General features: G+C 36.9%; 1 pseudogene; it reads left to right on the top strand.

The window, feature by feature from the left end:
• LOC135964400 (UDP-glucuronosyltransferase 2B4-like) overlaps positions 1-21,423 on the top strand; it is a 33,213-nt pseudogene extending 11,790 nt beyond the window's left edge.
• The last annotated feature ends 1,992 nt before the right edge of the window (positions 21,424-23,415 follow it).

Consider the following 23,415-nt stretch of genomic DNA (forward strand, 5'->3'; position numbering starts at 1 on the left):
AGCTACATAAACAAAGAAAACTAATGTATGATATTTGAAGTCAGGCTAGTATTTAATTGGAGGACAAAACTAGTGACTAAATGGTTCAGGACAAGAGAGTTATTCTAGGCAGGTTGTGATATCCTACACCATGATCTGAAGAGTAGGTAAATTGGTATCTTCTCTTCAAGATAATGTTCAAGATGATCTTACACTTTTGACCTATTCACTTAGTTTATGTATATTTATCTTTTGGCTTTAATATTTAAAGGTTTATTTTATAGGATATATAATGTACTTAAAATTATAGGAATCAAATATCAAAATAAGCATAAAACAATAGAGAAAATCCTAGAGTGTGGCCAGGAAAAGCCACATCAGAGTGTGGCCAGGAAAAGCCTCTCTTAGAGGTAACACTTAGAGGGAAGCCTCAAAAAGAGATAGAAGCATGCCTTGGGTTGTTGTAAGAAAGAATGTTCCAGGAGTATGAGAGAGGGGGCAAAATGTGTAAAGATGCTATGGTGAGAACACTTGGTACCCTAAAGAAAAATAGAAGGCCAATGTCTCTAGAAGACCTAGCGTGTATGGCAAAACTGTTAGGAGAACAGCTTGCCAGTGTTTGACATTGCAGGGTCCTGTAGGCCAAATAACAGAGTTGGATTTTATTCTTAATATGATGAGAAGTCAGGCAAAAATCTTAATTAGGGGAGTGGCAAAATCTGACTTTTGTTTCAAAAATATCATTTTGGTTACTGGGTAGGAAACAGTAGGAGACAAAAGGTAGGATAGAAGCAGAGTGACTAGCTTTGAGGCATTTCACTCAGCGTGACACAATTCCTTTTTGGAACTTAAAGATGATAATTCTCAAATTGTATCTTCATATGTTTCCTAAGGTACTTAAAATTGTTCATGACGTTGCCCACGTTCTCATATGCCTGTTTGAGAACTAAAAGAGTATAATTGGATTGTTCATAACACAAAGGATAAATGTTTAAGGGAAGGATACCTTATTATCCTTGATGTGATCATTTCACATTGCAGCCTGTATCAAAACATCTCATGCAACCCATAAATATATACACCTGGTAAATACCCACAAAAGCTAAAAATTAACAAACAAAAAAATAATAATAAAATGGCTTATATTTGTTTTGCCTGTAAGAAATTAATTTTCCTGACTTTACGTTTTACTTTATAAAATTTGTCAGTGATAAAATTCCAATGTAAAAGCCAAAGTTTCTATGATGACTCAAACTAAATTGCACAAATTCTATGTCAATTATATGTCATTTACTTTGAATCATTTGTCACTTTAAAAACCTGTCATGTGCCGGGCGCAGTGGCTTATGCCTGTAATCCCAGCACTTTGGGAGGCCGAGGCGGGTGGATCACCTGAGGTCAGGAGTTCGAGACCAGCCTGGCCAACATGGAAAATCCCTGTCTCTCTCTACTAAAAATCCAAAAAGTAGTCAGGCATGGTGGCGTGAGCCTGTAATCCCAGCTACTTGGGAGGCTGAGGCAGGAAAACCTCTTGACACCACGGGTGGTGGAGGTTGCGGTGAGCTGAGCATTCACCGCTGCACTCCAGCCTGGGCAACAGAGTGAGACTCTGTTTCAATAAATAAATAAATAAATAAATAAATAAATAAATAAATAAAATAAAAATAAAAACCTTACATGGACTTGATATGCTCAAGAAAATAAACTTACTTTCAATTTTGATATCTCTATGTTAATCCTTCAGATATAAAGAGAACACTATGAAGTTATCAAGAATTTGTCATGATCAACCAGTAAAGGTTGGGCAGTCTTCTGGACTGAATTTGTCAGGCACCATAAAGGAGCCAAGCACCCTCGGATTGCAGTCCACGACCTCACCTGGTTCCAGTACCACCCTTTGGATGTGATTGGGTTCCTGCTGGCCTGTGTTGCAACTGTGATATTTACCATCATAAAATGTTGTATGTTTTATTTCTGGAAATGTGCTAGAACTGGAAAGAAGGGATAAAGAGATTAGCTGTATTTGAGTCTTGAAGCTGGGAAACCAGATAGATGGGACTTCTTCAGTTTATTCCAGCAAGAAAGGTTATGATGCAAGATTCCTTTTTTTTCTGTGACAGAAAATCTCTTTAAAGCATTTTGTGACATGACTATAAACACTTTGACAATTATCCTGTCAAGTAACATCCCCTCCCTTGGAAGTTTGGCAGACCTTGTAGCTGTCTCAACAAAAACGATGTAGTGGAAATAATGCAGCTTAACTTTCAAAGTTCTGTTGGAAACACAACATATTCTATCTCTCTTTCTCTCCCTCTTTTTGGATATTTTGTTTGTATGTTTCTTTTTCTCTCCACCCCTCCTTAATTCAATCTGTAGTCCCCGTAATAAATGACAATTTGGCAGACAGACAAAAATATATGCCTAAGAAATCCTGGTAGCCCACGAGCACTTTTATCCCTTCAACCTGAATCATTAAGTATGTAAGCGAATGACCTTCAGATAATTATAGACCAAGGCACCATAGGAAAGTAGCTACATAAAAAACTCTGTGGAATGAACACATATCTTAGCCCAACCAACACCCCCAAACTCTGAGCGATGATAATAAAATTATTACAGTTGTCTTAAGGCTCGACATTTGGAAACAATTTGTCATGTAGTGATACATAACTGGAATAATAATTCTACATATTTTTAATTATACATTTCTAATAAAATTATAATTAATATATAGCTACATGAGTGGAAAATAGGGAATAGTATATTTTGAAAATATCTGTAGCCCAAATAGAAGAGTCAGCATAACATGGTGGTTAAGAGCTGGCACTCTGGATCCAGATGCCCTTGATTCGAGTCTCTGAGAAAGCACTACATGATGATGTGGGGTTGGACAAGTTACTTGGGCTTTATTTGCTTCAACTTCCTCACCGATGGAATGGCAGTAGTGGTCATAGATTCCTTTCTTTCTGTGACAGAAAATCTGTTTAAAATTTACTTACTTTGTCAAATAAAAACTTGTTTTCAGAGATTTAATACCTGTTTAACGATTAGAAATACTTTATGTCAAGAGGGAAAATATTGGTAAAAATATTAAATAGTATAAAGCCATACGAACTGATATTTAAATTTGTCGAGCTTGTATTGAAATTTGTTGCTCCCATTCACAGGTTACCTGAAACAATTTTTACAGTGTTTAAGTACATTTCACGCATTTTACTTAAACACAAGAATATTAAGAAGTCCACTGACAGTATTGGTTCTGTTTTGCAAATACTCGGATTACTTGGCTTCATTTTGAGCAGGATTCTCATCTTTTAACTGCTGTTAAAGGAATTATTAAACATTTGAATTGTATTAAAAACCTCTCTCTTCTTTTTAATATTTTGAGATGAGTAGTGCTGCTTGGCCTTTACAGTGCATACTGCTTCAGCGTCAGTTTTTTTCCCAAAACTTGTGGCAAAATATTTATTATTTTAGAGCTTTCCTCATTTCCCCAGCAGAATGTATGTGGAATTAGAAATATAGCTACTGCTACCTGCTTCCTACAGTAATATTGAACTATTTTACTAAGTCTTTGGTTCTATGAGCCAATTCAGGCTTTCCATGTGATATCGACAAAATCAAGACATCTTTGTCCAAAAAAAAAAAATTAGAAATGTAGAAATTAGTGAGTGAGTGGTGAAGAGAACACCGGACTAAAAGTCAGGAGAGCTGGGGTCCAGTCCCAACCTTCTGCTGGATCAATCTTTCACCCTGAGCCTCAGTTTACCCATTTTTTCTGGTCATTTAAAAATGTTCATCAGTTGATTTTATTCCCATATTTTAAATTATTTCGATAAATTTGAGGGAACAGGTGGTGGTTGATTAGATGGATAATTTCTTCAGTTGTGATTTCTGAAATTTTGGCACACCCATCACCCAAGCAGTGTACACAGCACCCAAAATGTAGTCTTTTGTCTCTCTTCCCATTCCAACTTTTCCAAGAGTCCTGAGAGTCCATTATATTACTCTTAAGCCTTGGCGTTTTCATAGCTTAGCTCCCACTTACAAGTGAGAACATCCAATGTTTGCTTACCTAATCCTCAATTACTTCATTTAGAATAATGGTCTCCAATTCAATCCAGGTTGCCATTAATGGCATTATTTTGTTCCTTTTTGTGGCTGAGTAGTATTCCAAGTGTGCCTGTGTGTGTGTGTGTGTGTGTGTGTGTGTGTGTGTGTGTGAGTGTATGTGTATCACATTTTCTTTATCCACCCATTGGTGGATAGACATTTAGTTTTGTTCCATCTTTTTACAGTTGGGAATTGTACTACTGTAAACATGTGTGTGCAAGAGTCTTTGCATATAATGACTTCTTTTTTTCTGGGTAGATACCCAGTAGTAGGATATCTGGGTAAAAATGTAGATCTACTTTTAGTTCTTTAAGGAACCTCTATACTGTTTTCTATAGTGGTTGTACTAGTTTACATTCCCACCAGCAGTGTAAAAGTGTTCCCTTTTATCACATCCATGCCAATATGTTTTTTTTAATGATGCTCACTCTTACAGGAGGACAGTAGTATTGCATTGTGGTTTTGATTTGCATTTCCATGAAAATTACTGATGTTGAGCATCTTTTTATGTTTTATGGACATTTGTATATTTTCTTTTGAGAACTGTCAATTCATGATCAGCCTACTTTTTAATGTTATTGTTTGTTTTTCTCTTGTTAATTTGTTGGAACTCTTCATAGATTCTGAATATTAATCCTTTGTCAGGTGCATAGTTGGTGAATATTTTCTCCCACTCTGTGAAAATACAATGTTTAAAAAAATTGCAAGAACTGAAGATATCTAAATTCACAAAATTGTTATCTGTTTAATCAGCTGATCATTTCTTTTGCCACGCAGAAGCTTTTTAGTTTAATTAAGTCACATCTATTTATCTTTGTTTATGTTGCATTTGCTTTTGGGTTCTTGGTCATGAAGTCCTTGTTAAGCCAATGTCTAGAAGAGACTTTCTGATATTATCTCCTAGAGTTTTTATTGTTTCAGGTCTTAGATTTGATTTTTTCATCCATCTTAAGTAGATTTTTTTTTAATAAGTCGAGAAATGTGGATTCAGTACCATTCTACTACATGTGGCTTGTCAATTATCCCAGCACCATTAGTTGAATAGGGTGTCCTTTCTCCACTTTATGTTTTTGTTTGCTTTGTCAAAGATCAGTTAGCTATAAGTACTTGGCTTTATTTCTGGATTCTGGATTCTGTTCCGTTGGTCGACATACCTGTTTTTATACCAGAGCCACCCTGTTTCAGTAACTACAGCCTTGTAGTTGTTTGAAGTTGGGGAATGTGATACCTCCAGATTTGTTCTTTTTGCTTACTCTTGCTTTGGCTATGCAGACTTCAAACTGAGAACCAAATCAAGAATTCAACCCTTTTACAACAGCTGACTTAAAAAGAAAAAAGAAACATAAAATACTTAGAAATATAGTCAACCATGAAGGTGAAAGACGTCCACTAAGAAAACTACAAAATACTGTCAAAAAAATCATAGACGACACAAACAAATGGAAACATCTCCCATGCTCATGGATGGGTAGAATCAATTTTATGAAAATGACCATACAGCCAAAAGCAAGCTATGAATTCAGTGCAATTCTCATCAACATATTATCATCATTCTTAACAGAGTTAGGAAAAACAATCCTAAATTTCATATTGGTTTTATTCTCATTTTTGACCTTTCATAGCAAATGTAAGTTCTTAATTTTAGTTTGTGATAATATAGGAAATGCATTCTAAAGGGACTTAGTCAATTTTCAATCTTGCTAAACATACATGCATATATACATGTCCATTTCTTTTGAAACAAGACACAGCATCACTTTACTATCTAATAGCTATGTTGGGAAATTCAATGTGTTTATTGAAGACAGTTTGAAATAATAATTATTATTCTACATACTATACTTTAAATGATCATGTCTAATTTTTTTCTCTTTTCCACAGTCTTTTGATCCTTCCCTCCTATAAATATAATATGGCAACACTAAATTTTTAACATAACAAAAAGATATGTACAAAGAATACAAAACATTTATACATTTTGTGGAAAATAGCTAAATCAAGCCATGCACCTTTAATCTGCACATCAGTGAAGTACTTTGTGATCAAAGTGATCAGGATTGACAAAAACCCACGTGTCTTTTTTAACCAGAAATCTCATCATTAAACAAGTTTCCCAACAAATATTTTTGAGCCTAAGGCATGATTTAAATATATATCACTATGTGTGTGTGTGTGTGTATACACACATATATATCACTATATATAGATCACTAAATATATAGATTTGTATTTGTATATGTATTTATAAATCATGTAATACACAGACACACATACACTAAAACACTGATGTTAAAAAAATTATAGGAAGTGTTTACAACAGAATATTTTATACAAATCATCCAGATATTGATACAGAAAAGCAGGAATAATAAGGTGGCAAACGTTAATAATATTGTTTTATCATTCTTATAAGCCTGAATTAATTCACATTAAACCTATTCTACAACACACTTAAAAGATGGGTATCTATTGTTTAGTAAGTACTACAATCACCAACCAAAAAAGAGAAATATTCCAATATAAAACTTAATGTAGCTATAAATGTGCACTTCAAAGTAAAAATTGCCAAAAACATATAAATGATTATAAAGTAAATGGTGCTCAGGAAAATAGAAACATGCCAATAAATTAATGCTATAGAGATTTGCAACCTATAAAAACCTGAGATATCTATTTTTGAGGGAGTATAATGCAAAATAACCTTCTAAAATAAAATGTCAATATACAGTTTGAAACTGAAGTTCTACATCTAGAAATCTGTCATGCAGAAATCCTTCCACATAAGCACACATATGAACAGAATATTTCCTCCAGCACTCTATTGGCTCCAGTCAATGAACACATATAGCTCCAACAAATGTATGAGTGTAGCCATTGCAGGGAACAGTTTATTCCACTGCTAAATAGAAAAAGTAGTTTCCAGAAAAAAAGTCTTCCTTGCAATGAAATAACATAAAATACATGTAAACTTGCATCAAAAAAAAAAAAAAAGAGAAAAGAAAGAAAGAAATTAGACGACTACACATAAATCCAAGGATGGGAATTTTAGATTTTTTTCTACAGAATTGTGCAGTATTTAACATTTTACAATATTTTCATGTGTTATTTATGAGGTTTAAAAATTAATTTGTAAAATAAACATAAAATCAATACAGGAAGTTTGAAAAATTAGCATCTCATTATTAATTCATTAGTGTTATTCAAAAAACTTGAATTGATCATGTTTCTCACATGCAATTTTATTCATTTGCAGCTTTTTTTAGAACACTTATTCCAGGTTTAAAAGACCTATGGATACATAAAATACAATGTTTAAAAAAATTGCAAGAACTGAAGATATCTAAATTCACAAAATTGTCATATTTTGTTCTATTATTTTTAATATTTTATGAATATTACAATAGCTTAACAACTTCTGCTGTCTTCTTCAAAAGTTCATATTGATTGTGATTTGGTGACATGACTATAAACACTTTGAAAATTATCCCGTCAAGTTACATACCCTCCCTTCGAAGTTTAGCAGACCTTGTAGCCGTCTCAACAAAAATGATGTAGTGGAAATAATGCAGCTTAACTTTCAAAGTTCTGTTGGAAACACAACATATCCTATCTCTCTTTCTCTCCTTCGTTTTGGATATTTTGTTTGCATGTTTCCTTTTCTCTCCACTCCTTCTTAACTCAATCTGTAGTCCCCGTAATAAATGACAATTTGGCAGACAGACAAAAATATATGCCTAAGAAATCCTGGTAGCCCACGAGCACTTTTATCCCTTCAACCTGAATCATTAAGTATGTAAGCGAATGACCTTCAGATAATTATAGACCAAGGCACCATAGGAAAGTAGCTACATAAGAAACTCTGTGGAAGGAACACATACCTTAGCCCAACCAACACCCCCAAACTCTGAGCAATGATAATAAAATTATTACAGTTGTTTTAAGGCTTGACATTTGGAAACAATTTGTCATGAAGTGATACATAACTGGAATAATAATTCTACATATTTTAAATTATACATTTCTAATAAAATTATAATTAATATATAGCTACCTGAGTGGAAAATAGGGAATATTATATTTTGAAAATATCTGTAGCCCAAATAGAAGAGTCAGCATAACATGGTGGTTAAGAGCTGGCACTCTGGATCCAGATACCCTTGATTCGAGTCTCTGAGAAACCACTACATGACAATGTGGGGTTGGACATGTTACTTGGGCTTTATTTGTTTCAACTTCCTCAATAATGAAATTGCAGTGGTGGTCACAGTATTATCAACCTCATGGGGTTGATGGCAGGATGAATTCATTAATATTTCAAAGCACCAAAAACAATTGTATATATAGCACAGTAAAATGTTTTGGAACACTGAATTGGCAAGGTTTTCAAATATCACACCAGGAGCAGAAGCAACCAAAATAAAATTGATAAACTACGTTTCATCAAAATTAAGATTTTCGCCCATCAAAGAACACCATCAATAAAGTCAACAGAGAAACAAGAGTTTGAGGTATATATTTGCAAGTTACATACCTGATAAGTGACTTATATAAAAAATATATAAAAAAAGCTGGCCGGGCGCGGTGGCTCAAGCCTGTAATCCCAGCACTTTAGGAGGCCGAGACGGGCGGATCGCGAGGTCAGGAGATCGAGACCATCCTGGCTAACACCGTGAAACCCCGTCTCTACTGAAAAATACGAAAAACTAGCCGGGCGAGGTGGCGGGCGCCCGTAGTCCCAGCTACTCGGGAGGCTGAGGCAGGAGAATGGCGTGAACCCGGGAGGCGGAGCTTGCAGTGAGCTGAGATCCAGTCACTGCAATCCAGCCTGGGCGGCAGAGCGAGACTCCGTCTCAAAAAAAAAAAAAAAAAAAAAAAAAAAAAAAAGCTTACAGCTCAATGTTAAAAAGACAAATAACCTAATCAAAAAATGTTTAAAAGATCTAAACAGGAATTTTACCAGGGAATATGTAAACGTCCAATAAGAACATGAAAAAATGTTTTATGTTAGATTACATAGTTGAGAGAAATACATAACATCTTCCCAATAACAAGCAACTTTTCCTTTGTGCTCATAGTCAGGTAAATAAATCCTCATGACTAAACAGAAAAGCTGCCTGGAATAAATACAAGTTATTTAGCAGAACTATAAAAATATAAAATTAAAGATACGTAGACAAATAACACTAGTTTTCCTAAGAATCCATATTAGTGATGCAAATATTATAAATGAAGAGTCTGGTTTCCATATTTTTTAACAGTCTCTTTCTCCACTACTGTGCAAAGATGTTATTTTAATTCTTATTATATGTACTAAGTCAAATACACACACACGCACACTTGCATGAGTATGCATTAATAATAGAGGAAATGTATCTTGTGGCACATACCTCCTTCCAAAGGAACTGAGTGATGAGGTTTGTTTAAAAAATTGGCACTACTGAAAACAGTGTGGAGGTTTCTCAAAAAAATTAACATAAGATTACCATGTGATGCAGCAATCCCTCTTCTGGATATTTATCCATAACAATTAAATCAGGATCTCAAAGAGATATTTGCACATCCATATTCATAACAGCACTATTATGAAAGCTCAGACCTTGAAGCAATCCCAGCATCTATCCAAGCAAAGTGTAGGACCAACCAGGTCTGATTGGTCTAAAATGAAAAGAAAGGTGAATGTGCAGTGTCATAACTGGGAGGGAAAGGGAGAAAAAGCATGGAAACCCACCCCATTGGAATGCATGTTAAAGAACTTTAGGAAAGGCTTTGCCGGGGAATTAGGAAGTCAAGATAACCCATGGAATGCTGAGAGCTCTCTGTGAATTAGAATAGCCCTCTTTTGGTGTTGGCTGGCCGGCCAAATGTACTACAGATAGGGAGACCATTGGCCATGTGTTTAAGGTGGTGACCAGAGTCGGAGGACAGTCATGGCGTTCAGACCAAATTTCCTTATACTAACTCATGGCCGAAGGCAGCCCTGTTCCACAGCTTATTGCGGAAGGCTCGCAGTGGAGCAGAGAAATCAGCTGCGCTGGCAGCTACAAAGACAAAGTGAAAGCTTCGCCTGTAAACACAGAGTTAAAGAGAAAGTCATAGGAGCTTGTAGCATGAGCTGAGCAGAGAGTGAAAGCTTCTCTGGCAAACACAGAGACAGAAAGGAAGCCTCAGGAAAAAACGGTATTGCAAGAACCACTGGAGGGAAAAGAGACCCCTCCTCCATATGTTCCAATCTACCCGCCTTTACCCAGAGTTACTGACTCTGAGGAGTCAAGCTCAAAAGGATACACGGCCCCCAGTCTCTGCTGAGATGGAAAAATCTGAGCGCTCGCTCCAGGAAGTTAAGGTGAAATGCTAGGAAAATCAAGCAAGCTGTCTCCAGTCAGGTCCTGTTCGGGCTATGCGAATGCGTCTCTGGGAAACAAGGGGACCCCCATAGGATCGAAATGAGGCAGCCCAACGACAGCAGCTGCCCAGATACCAAGAAGAACCCCTGCAAAGTTTAAGGGAAGGCAGGAGAAAGGCAATCAATTTAGGGAAAATCTCAGAGGCGCTTCAGGGGGCAGATGAAAGCCCCAGTCAGTTTTATAAAAGACTTAGTGAGGCCAGCGCATGGTGAACTGGGCATTTGTAGAGCAGGCCCGGGGGGATATCAGGCGAAAACTGCAGAAAATGGAAGGTTTTGCAGACGTGAATGCTACTCAGCTTACTGAAGTGGCCACAAGTTGTACATTAACCGAGATCGGGAGGCTCATTGAAGGCTTAAGAAAAAGGCTGATTTGCTGGCAGCAGCCCTTACAGGGAGGGAAGCTGGCGTGGCAAGGGGTCGTGATGTAGGCACGGACGTGGGCGGGGAAGAGGCCAGTGTGGACAGGGATTTGAGAGTCAACTGAGGCTAGAAAGAGATCAGTGTGCACGGTGCAAAAGACAAGGACACTGGAAGGATGAGTGTCCAGAGGATAATATCAAGGAGAAGGGTCAGGGCCATGGTATAGTAAAGCTACCAGTTGGGGGCTGCCACACCCAGGAGAAACCAAACAGTGATCTGATCAGAATGGCAGGGGATGAAGGATAGGAGGACTAGGACAGACCAGGTTGCTTCACTTTGGGCCCAGAGAAGCCCATAGTCAGATTAGAAGAGAGAGGCCACCTAATGGACTTTACGGTAGACACCAGAGTTAAACACTCAGTAGTGACCCAACCTATAGGGCCACTATCCAAGAACTGTGCAACTATTGTAGGAGCCACTGGAGTCTCTGAAAAGAGGCCTGCCTGTCAGTCAAAGAAGTGTGTTATAGGAAGATGAGAAGTCCAACATGAATTCCTATACCTCCCAAATTTTTCAGTTCCTTTGCTGGGAAGAGACCCACTTCAAAAACTGCAGGCACAGACTATATTTTGGCCAAAAGGGAATGTAACTTTAAACCTACCTCGCCCAGAGGCTATGATGTGAACTCCTACTGTTCCATAAGCTGAAGAATGGAGACTATATGCAAATAAGACTCTGGAACCAGCAGTAAATGAAATGCATGGGTTGCTTACTAAAATTCCCAGAGTTTGGGCAAAAGTATCCCACCTGGACTGGCTGTAAATCAGGCACCAGTGATGGTAGAGTTAAAACCGGGAGCAACTCTGGTTCTGGTCCGACAGGACCCGATAGTCACCAAGATCCTACAGGTGTCCGCAAACACTTAGAGCGGCTTCATAAGCATGGAATCATAGTCAAATGCCAGGCACCATGGAACACCCCTCTCTTGCCAGAGTGTAAGCCGTCTGGTGAATATAGACCAGTACAGAATTTGTGTGTGGAAAATCAGGCCACAGTGACCATCCACCCAGTGGTGCCAAACCCGTCTACTTTAATGGGACATATTCCAGCAAGGGCCACTTTGTTTACAGTCCTAGATTTAAAGGACACATTTTTCTGTCTCTGGCTTGCACCAATCAGACTATTTTTGCTTTTCAATGCGGTGAATCATAGTACACTTGGACAAGACTCCCACAAGGATTTAAAAACTCTCCTGCAATCTTTGAAGAGGCACTGGCCTCAGACCTTAAAGCATACACCCCACCGAATAGTGACTGTATCTTGTTCCAGTATATTGATGATCTTCTAATAGTCCCAACCCGAGAGGACTGCTTCCAAGGGAACCAAGACCTTCTGCACCTACTATGGAAGGGAGGATATAAAGTGTTTAGGCTTCTATATAAGCCAAAGGAAAAGATGGCTCAGTAGCAAATGGAAGCAGGCTGTTTATGTGCTTTCTACTCCAATCACCCAGTGACAAGAGAGTTCCTACGGGCAGCAGGGTTCTGCCGCATCTGGATCCCAAATTTCTTGCTCGTGGTTAAGCCACTATATGAAGCCAAAAAGAGGGGAAAAAGGAGCCCTTCCTCTGGAAGGCCGACCAGGAGAAGGCCTTTAAGGAAATCAAAGAAGCCTTGACTCAGGCCCCAGCTTTAGAACTGCCAGATCTAACTAAGCCTTTCTTTTTATATGTCCATGAGCAAAAGAGAATGGCCATAAGAGTTCTAACTCAAGCCATAGGGTCATGACATCACCCGGTGGCACACTTAGCCAGGCAATAGAATTCTGTGGCACTTGGATGACGTTCTTGTTTTAAGGCACTAGCTATCACTGCTTTGCTGGCACAGGAAGCTAATAAACTGACTTTAGGACAGCAACTGACAATCCAGGTACCACTTTCAGTTATAACATTGACCGACCAAAGGGGACACCATTGGTTACCAAATCCGAGAATAACTCAATAAAAAGGGCTCCCTTGTGAAAATCCCTGCATACATTTAGAGACTGTGAATACCCTAAACCTAGCTACCTTGCTCCCCATTGAATCAATGTCACGAAGCCCCCTTCATTGCTAAGTGGATGTGGTAGATGAAGGGTTCTCAAGCCAGAGAGATTTGACAGATGGGCCCCTCGGAGACCTGGACATTGAATATGATACTGATGGGAGCAGCTTCATACTAGAGGGGTCTGCCACACAGGTATGCAGTGGTGACTTTGGACTCAGTAGTAGAGGCACAGTCTTTGTCTACAGGAACTTCCTCTCAGAGAGCAGAGCTGAAAGGTCTCATAGCAGCAAATATTTACACAGACTTTAAATATGCTTTAGCCACTTTGCATGTTTATGGGGCTACTTACAAAGAAAAAGGACTCTTAATTCCTGGAGGTAAAGAAATAAAGTACAATGAAGAAATTCTATGGCTCTTAGATGTGGTATGGACCCCCAAACAGGTAGCAGTAATGCAATGTAGGCAAAAGGCAGGAACATTGGAGGCTAAAGGGCACAGAAAAGCAGGCAAAGGGGCAAAGCAAGCTGCAATGGCGACTCTACCTTCTAAAGAAGAAACCTTTACTATGCCCTCTCCTCCCAAGTTTCCCCTTCCAGGGACCCCCAACCTACCTTCCAAATGAAAGGGCTTGGTTTGCCCAGGAAAATGGGAATGACTTTGAAGGACGATGGTGGAAATTCTTCAATGAGAGCCTAGCCATACCTGAAATGTTGGCCCCCAGATTTGTAAAACAGTTTCACCAAGGAACTCACAGGAGAAAAACGGCGCTGGAGACAAGCTTAGGCATCATTTCTATGTGCTATGACTCACCACTATTACTTGAGCCATTTCTAAACAGTGTTTAACTTGTGCTCACAACAACTCCCAAAAAGGGCCCACTCAGCTCCCGGGAATTCAGGAAACAGGAGCCATACCCTGGGAAAACCTGCTTATGGACTTCACCGAATTGCCCCAAGCAGGGGGATATCGGTACATTTTGGTGCTTGTCTATACCTTTTCAGGACGGCTCAAGGCCTTCCCCACCCAGACAGAGAAGGCATGAGAGGTGACAAAGGTGTTGTTAAGAGACGTTATTCCCAGATTTCAACTGCCCCTAACTTTGGGGTCAGATAATGGACCAGCATTTGTGGCTGAAATAGTTCAGGATTCACTCGACTATCAGAAATAAAATGGAAGTTGCACACAGCCTGCCAGCCTCAGAGCTCAGGAAGGATGGATGGCATGAATCAGACACTTAAGCAGCTGCTGAAGAAATTTTGTCAGAAAACTCATCTGAGGTGGGACCAGGTCTTGCCCATGGTCCTTCTCCGAGTCAGGTGCACCCCCACAAAACAAACCACACTGGGTATTTGCCCTGTGAGATTTTGTTCGGGCGGCCACCCCCAATCATAAGTCAGATTAAAGATAATCTCCATGAGCTACAAAAACTAACTTTAAGGAGGCAAATGCAGGCTTTAGGTATGGCCATGAAAAAAAATCTATTTTGGGCACAAGAAAGAATGTCTATTAAGTCTGGCAGACCCAGTGCACCCTTTCAAACCTGAAGACTTTGTTTAGGTTAAGAAATAGAATCCAACTACTCTGTGCCCCTTATGGGATGGGCTCCATACTGTGATCTTGTCCACTCCTACTGTTCTTAAAGTTGCAGGTGTCGTGCCTTGGATCCACCACAGTCAGCTGAAACCATCGGCCCAGGACCAGTGGACAAGCCAGCAGGACCCAGACCATCCGACCTGGCTGATCCTGCAATGAGACCACGGTGCCAGTGGAGACGACAATAGCCCTGCTCTGGTCACTCTGGAAGATGACCAGTCTATGCACGGTGGAAGCTTGAGAAAACAGCAAGCCCTGCTCTAGTCACAACAAGAGTTGACTAGTCTATGCACGGCCAAAGCTTGAAGAATCATCATCAAAAGAGTCAATGTGGCCAGAAATCTTAGGCCCACTAATCTTCTTTGTATTATTCATTATATTGCTCTTGTGCTATTGCTTTAACCAACCACCTACATGCCTTTACTGCCCATGCAGGCCGTAAGAATGCTACTGTTTGCTTTGTTCGTGCTGATCCCCATATCTGTGCTAGAAGGAGGAGGACCCATATTAGGATGCCCTCACTCCATGCACACTCCATGGATAAGAAACACAGTAATTAAGACTTTATTGTACTATACATACTATAGGTACCTGGACACAAGATAGGTCAGGGTGTACTGTACCGCTATTAACATGCTTAATTGCATCATAAGATTGCAGGCAGTACTTGAAATCATCACTAATGAGAGAGCAAATATGTTAGACTTGCTGGCCCAGCACACCACAGAAATAAGGAACACCATCTATTAGAATAGACTGACTTCAGACTACCTCCTAGCCCAGAAAGAAGGAGTATGTGGAAAGTTGAGCCTGATGAATTGCTCCCTAGAAATTAATGATAACAGGAAAGCCATCATAGAAATAACTGCAAGGATGTGGAAGAGAGCTCATGTCCCAGTTCAGACCTGGAACTCGGATGGTCTCCAGATTCCCTCTTAGAAGGTTGGTTTTCATTCTTTGGTGGTTTTAAAACATTAGGGGTGGTGTTGGCTGTATTAAAACGTTGCCTGATACTCCCTTGCCTTTTACCCCTCCTCGTCAGAAGCATCCAATCAACCATAGAATCCATAGTTAACAGAACCACTTCCACTCAACTGACGGCTGTAACCCAGTATCAACCTGTACTAAACAGAGAAGAACTGACTTGTAATGAGGAACCATATGATAGTGATGCCTTCTATTAAATTCCATTACAGGAGGCATCAAAGGGGGAGATGAGGTGAAAAATAAGAAAGAAAGAAAGAAAGAAAGAAAGAAAGAAAGAAAGAAAGAAAGAAAGAAAGAAAGAAAGAAAGAAAGAAAGAAAGAAGAAATAAATTAAAAAGAGAAATGAGCTTTCCTGTATTAGACTAACTTGTCCCAGAGGCAGCATGGGTGAAGTCCAGACCCAGGGAAAGTCTTGGTAATACTATAAAAAACCAGGACACACACCAAAAAAATGTGGTCCAGAGACTCTCCCAGAGCTCCTTCAACATAGGGAGAAAAAAACAAATTTTCCTCTGTTTTATGGTATGAGTTTATAGATTTTTGTTCTTTGTAACTAGCAACTTCAAGTATTCTGTTTTGTCTAAAAAGTACAGTGAAGGTCATGACAAGCCTGAGCAGGCCTGAACTACAGCTGTCTGGGCACCATATTGAAGATTAGAAGGTAAACCAGTGCAAGGCTGTTTTGAGCAAAACCTAGATAACAGACATCTAGGTTGCACAGCAACAGTCATGGGTAATCCTGACTTATGAGCTGTCACAATTTGATCAATTGTTCTCCCTCTGTATCCCTGCTTTTGCTCCACTGTAAGCCTGCATCAAGTTAGCCCACCCCTTTTGAAAAGTGTGTATAAAAGTCAAGTGCTGTGTTGGTTGGGGTCCCAATCATTGGACGTTAAGTCCGCTGAGTGTGACTGAGTGCACTCAATAAAGATATCCTCTTGTATACATCCCAAGGTCTCTCTCTGGTCCTCCTGATTCCCACAAAAAGATATCAGTTTAAGAGCAATGTACATGACAGATGGTAAAATAGCACAAAGAGTGTTGTTGATTAAAAATACTTTGCCATTAACACTGTGATTAGAAAAAAATACATAATTAGGAGGTGCAGTGTGGTATTTTGGTATTATCGTGATAGTGGAGGCAGGTAACGATTATCACCAAATTCTGCTCTGCCATTGAATTCTATAACTTCACGCTCTGCCATTCAATTCTATAGCTTATAGGATTCCTAAGTGCGCTGTACATACTACAAATGTTATCAGAAAGGAGTTATACTTTATGTGTTACTTCACTAGCACAATAACAATAAGTAGGTATGAAAAAAGAATTGAAACGCATCATGGAGTTTCGGCTTTCCATGTAATCTGGGCCTCTTTACTTACTCAATTTTGAAATAGGTCTATTCAGTGTATTGTTCAGAGGGCTATTCAGAGAAAGGGAGCTCAAACTCATCCACCCTGAGTCTAGGTACCAACTTAGTCATGTAGATTTGGAGAAACAGAAAAACCAAACTGCCTTGGTCGACTGGACTTGGCCAATATCTGATGTAATAAAAAGAGGGTGATCAAATCCTGCCCTAAAGGTAGACAGAATCTGTCAATGCTTTAGAGTATACCATCAAAGAGTTAACAGTCAGCAGAACAAAATTTAGCATCATCAGAATTTTGGAAGTTTTTTAACAGCCCTATTATTTATAAACTACCAATCAATGTTTTTACATTTAAATAATTTGCAGTGGTAATAAATGTGATAACATTGTCGATATATGTGAAAAATATGACTTACAATTTTTTTCTTGGAAGAAGCGCTTACTAATTTGAAATCAGAAACAAATTATATGTACTTTCTAAGTAGATTAATGGATCTCTCATACTTAGATGATGACATAGATTTGCTTTTTTAGTAAATTAGCAAATATAAGACTCTAATTTATGGAACAAGTGAATATAAATAAACTCCCTCCCATTTCATTTTTTATAAATGAAAAGATTAACATTAAATTTGTAAGATGAATGTGTATGTAGTAAATACATTAATAAAATTGGTGTAGACCATTAGTAGTAACTTTTTACTCTAATTTATACTAGGATTATGTCTGCCTAACAATTACTTAAATATTTGCAGTTTTAATTTATTATCACAATTCTCTAGGCCATTATATATGAAACCTCATGATTGCATTTAGCTTGACAATATAAAAATTAGTCGAGATAATATAGTTGTTCTATTTACTTCAGTCTTCTAATAATTCTCGTTACTTCACTTGTCCTCATTTCCTTATTAGCCATATGGAAGGCATTTGACTAGGTGATCTCAATCTGTTTAGAATTCTAACAGACATGCTATAATTTGAATTTTACTCATAGAACAAAGTACATTCATTTTTAAAACTTTTAAGTTCAGGGGCACATGTTCCAGTTTGTTACATATGTAAACTTGTGTCATGGGAGTTTGTTTGACAGATTATTTCATCACGCAGGCATTAAGCCTAGTACTCATTAGTGATTTTTTCTGCTCCTCTCCCTCATTCCACCCTTCACCCTCTGAAAGGCCTCAGTGTGTGTTGTTGACCTCTATGTGTCCACGTGTTCTCAAAGTAACAACATGTGAGGATGAAAATGGTTCTACAGAAAGCACACTGTTGAAATAATAATTGATTCAACATTTACCATTTAAAAAGTCAAAAATAAAATCTAATTTCTTTACATGTATCTTCCAGTCCTAGGAAAAATATAATAAACTAAAAGGGGTTGACATTTTATTATGCACAGTCACATTCTTTATGGCCAGAAACAAACTGTCTTTATTTCAGGTGTAGTTACCTTTCACAAAATTGTTTTTCAATAATTTTCTGCGTTGTCCGTCTCCTAATTCAATCATCACACCCACTCTTTCTCCTAATGTATAGATGTCGCAAATGCAACAGAAGAATGACAGCTCTTCTTTCATTACCTGTTGCTTCATTTTCTATGATAGTAAATCCCTATCTTTATCATGGAGTGGTGGTAACACATTTCATGATGGAGTGTGGCCTGTCCTTCCTCTATCCAAGCACCACCACCACCCCTCTCCCTGCTGCACTGGATACTGTGTCCTATCATACTCAGTGACTGCATCATTTCTCTAAGAGAACAAGTTCTGGCATGCATGCTGCTTCTTTTTGGGGGGAGGGTGGTAATGAGAAATGGGTGATACACAATTATCTTTATCCACAGTGTTCTCTATTTGTCCATGTGACAATCTTGTATTAATTCTTCAAGTCTCAAGTCACATACCATGTCTTAATGTGTAGCCTTTAATTACTGCCCCAGAGGACTTGGTGCTTCTTCCTCTGTGATCTGAAACCTATTTTAACGTAGTTTTACTGTTACAATAATTTGTGATCTAGAGAACAATGCTTGTTTCATTGACTCATATTGTGCATTGCACATTTTAGTTCTAAGACTTATAATGCATACTTTTTCAAAAAGTCATTTACTCTCAGGTCATCCTCAAACTAAAGCATTTTTAACTCATGATGGATCCAATGGAATGTATAAGAGAATCTACCATGGAATCCCTACAGTGGGCCTTCCTTTATTGCAGATCAACCTGATAAGTTTGCTCAAATGAAAGCTAGGGGGAAGCTGTTAGATTGGACTCAAAAACAATGTAAATTACACATTTTCTCTATGCATTAAAAGCAGTCATTAATGACCCTACAGGAATGTAAATTTTTTAAGCTCATAGCATCTATTCATACTTTCTTACATGAAGTCCAAGGGAGCTGCAGTGATTCTGAACATGAACACAGTGCTGAATACATATATTTTTTTGCAACACTTAAAAGGCCATGATCAATATATCATTGTATCACAATATGTTTTTTTGTTTGTTTGATTTAGTGAAAACATTTGTCAGAGGTTTTAGGATAATGCATAATTTCTAAAATAGCCAAAAAGTGAAATAAGAGGAATTGCTAAAGATGGTAACAGAAGAATTACAAGGAAGATTGAAGACAAAGTTGAAGCAGAAAATTGTAAATATTATTACAGTACTGACTAATTTTCAGCACACTTATGTTGTCTTTCAGCATGAGAATTCATCAAATGTTCATTTTTAAATATTTTTTGTGTATATTGAAGGTATATAAAATGATATTATGGAATACAAATACATATTTAAAAAGTTATCATAATAAAACAAATAAACATATTCATGGTCTCCTCTTAGTTATACATTTATTTTGTTTTTAAAGCATTCCTAAGATGATTTATTTTCAGTAATCATCATGACATAATCAATCTCTAATTACTATCATATTCAATGTTTTACAAATTTTCACACTACATTTTGATCCCATCATTGATAATTTGTAAACAGTTAGAGCTTTCATATTTGCCTTTTAAAAATTATTGAAAAGAGGAGATATTAGTATAAATATAGCCATTTCTTTGTTCTTACAATGGTGGTGGATTTGCTTATTTGGAAGAATTATAAAATCAAAAAATAATTGATTGAAGGAGGTATGTTGGAATATTTCTGTTTAATAGCCAAAATGCATGAAACCAGAAATATGTGGTTGAAAAATTATTTCAGCACATACATAATTTAGGTTATGCTATTACTATTATATTAGTAATAGCAATAATTTTTAATAAACATAGCTCTGGTATTGAAAAATGACAATTTTTAATTAGTTGATACATACTGCATGTGTGCGACACACATTGTATTGGTTCTTTGTATTATGAAACCCAATTGTATGAAAAAATATATCAGAATTAGTGCCCTCTTCTGAAAAACACCATTCCACCATGTGATTTTTTAAGTAACAAGGAGAGAAGTTACCTCCATTGCTATTGCTACGGTGCCATGCTTTAGCACGTTTTGCTTTTGATTTAGTAGGCGATATACTTACATGCATCCTTATTCTTTGTCTATTAGTCCATAATTTTTCAACACTAGAAACAAATGGAACTGCAACATCTCAAAGTAAAATATTGAAAGCCACTTAGATTCTAAAATACCAATACAAGAAAAATAGTAATGACAGTGATCATTTACTGACAATCACTTTATGATGAGAATAATTCTAGCAATTATTCTGAGAATCATTACATGACGACTCACAATAATCAGGCAAGAAAGACACAATTCTTATTCATTCAAGTTAACAATTAAAAAAACTTGGAACAGATACATTTTTTTAAAAAGGACCATTAGATATCAGGTTAGGATTCAAACTAAGGCCATCCACTTTCATACTTTTAACCATGAATCCACTGATGTAATGTTAATTCCAACTCTTGGTCAGTGCCAACTCCTTATGAGCTTTGCCCTGACATGTACCTGACCTCGTCAAATTTGTCTGCTATCTCTGGACTTTGATATTATTTTGAAACTTATACACCAGGACCATTTTTTTTTTTTTTTTTTTTGTACTGGCTAATTCAATTTCTGTGCTCTCAAATGATTTTTTTAACCCTTTGGACTTATCTGATTTCAATTTCTAGGCTAAAAATACTTGTTCTCTCTTAAATTATCTCTTTACATCTTGAAATCTTATGCATGAAACAAATTCTAGCCCATAAACCAAAATCTCTATAACCACCATGAAATAAAATATTTTATTTTTCATCCACTTTTATGTGGCACTCATTTTTAACATCTACACAAAAATTTCACATATTTGTCTTTTCTGGTTCATTATATAAGTTGATGTCTCTTTGATTTTCCATTAGCTGTAAAAAGAATGTGATGTAGTTATCAATCATTTATTATGATCAGTCTCTGAAGCCCTTGGACCAAAAACTCTTCTGGATTGAGTTTGTCATGCACCACAATGGAACCAAGTACCTACTGCCACCTACCCACAACCTCACCTGGTTGCAGTACTACTCTATGGTTGTGCTGGCCTGCATGGCTATTGTTACTCTCTTTGTCATAATATGTTCTTGATTATCAATTGTTTGTTAAGGTAAGAAAGAAACAAAAGAGTGTAGATCTGTTTGAGATCTAAGGCAGGCAGACATGATATAGAAAATCATGCCATTTAATGCTGCCAGTATATAGCAAGGTATGGACTAAATTCTTTACTGCATTTTACAAAATCTGTACCTTCTAGATTTGTTTGAAATTTTTAATCTTTGTTAAACATTATGTATAATTTTAATTTCAGAAAACCTGTAGTAATTCACTTTTAATGCTTATCTATGTATATTTTTAAACTGAAAGTAAAATGAGATTCACTAGAAACTCAGTCTGTTTCCTTGAGAAGGCCAGAAAGACTAGATATGTTTTGCATTTTAAGAAATCTCTTCTTTTATGTATATATTTATATAATATATAATAAATTCATGTATTATGCATTCATATAACATAAAATAAATATATTTATGTATTATATTTTTATTGTTTTATTTTAACTTTTATTTCAAGTTCAGAAATACATGTGCAGGATGTGCATGTTTATTACATAGGTAAAGAACCCTCTTCTATATAAATAAATACAATTGTATGGAATATATGTGTGCATGTCAGAAAACAAAAAAGAAACACTGAGCAACATCCTAAAATTGCAAGACAAATTTTATTTTGACTACTGAACTAGGGGATAGAGACTGCAATATGAACTGAATTCAACCACAACTAAGACAAAGGTTAACTGAGACTTTTAAAGAAAATCTGTTTGTGAATAAAATGGGAATACGAGGAAATAAAAATAAGGAAACCAAAAAGAGATTAGTTGGCTATATGGAAACAGAAAATTACATAAATATTAAGTGTAAATGATTGATTATTAGACAAGATGAGTTAGACAGGGTAATTTTGCAATTTGGCAGGATCACATTTTATTGAGCAAAGCCTCAGCATGAAGACTAGGGTCACCTTTCAGGAGAAATCCATGACATAGAGCACATATAAGCTGGACTAAACTTAGCCAACTCTCTTAGCATGGTGTGTAGGCAAGTACTTTGTGTTAAATGGGTGTTTCCAATTCATATCCTTCAAGAAATGCAAAATATTTTCTTACAAAAATTTTCTTTATTTCAGAACTCTAGATAGTCATAACTGGTTTCCTATGTAAAACTATGCAACCTGGTAAAAATGTTTGGTTAGAAAGACTGAAGATATTTTGCACATGAGACCTTGACTTACTTGAGTTACTATTTTTGCTTTAGTAATGACAATTTGCAATTGGGTAGTAATACATAAAAGAAAAGAAAAGGCTAGCTCCCTTTAGTCAGGAATTATCGATATGGTCCAGCAGGTTTAGTCCAGTCCCTGTAGATTATAATGTTACATTATTTCTCTCCTACAATAATATCTCACATTTCTTGTCCTTACCTTGTCAAGTATGATATCTCCACCTACATTAATGCCTGGAATAATGAGGATACACAAACCAGAAATGTATATAATTATTTTACTTATTGTCTTCTCATAACATATTTAAAACTAAATTGTAGGTGGAATAAGGAGCCAAATATCATGTACAACAATTATTAAAGTCTATGCTGGGGAAAATGTAGTTAATGGCAAAAAGCTCTCCAATACTTTCATTCAACTGTTGTTCATTACAGCCTTTGACTTAGAACAAGGTTTTAAGAGAAAATAACAGAGAAGAAGGGAACCAACTTAAGAGCAGTTCTTCTGTCTGACAAGAGTTGTGTCTAAAACAGTTGAAAGAAAGAGAAGCATGATGATTTTTTCTGACACATGAAATAGACTTTTATAGTACTCTTCTCTAGGAGAAAATGTTGTAGCAATAATTGGTAATAAAATGAATTATTATAATGTCTAGAAAAGAAATATACACTAAATATTTTACTTTACTACACTTTGAACATATAGTCATGCCACTAGAAAGAAAAAAAATAGCAAAGTACAAGAAAAAAAGTGTAATGTATTAGTGCTTTTTATAAAAATGTCTTCTTTATAAAAGGGGAA

Source organism: Macaca fascicularis, chromosome 5, assembly GCF_037993035.2.
Source record: "Macaca fascicularis isolate 582-1 chromosome 5, T2T-MFA8v1.1".
Lineage (NCBI taxonomy): Eukaryota > Metazoa > Chordata > Mammalia > Primates > Cercopithecidae > Macaca > Macaca fascicularis.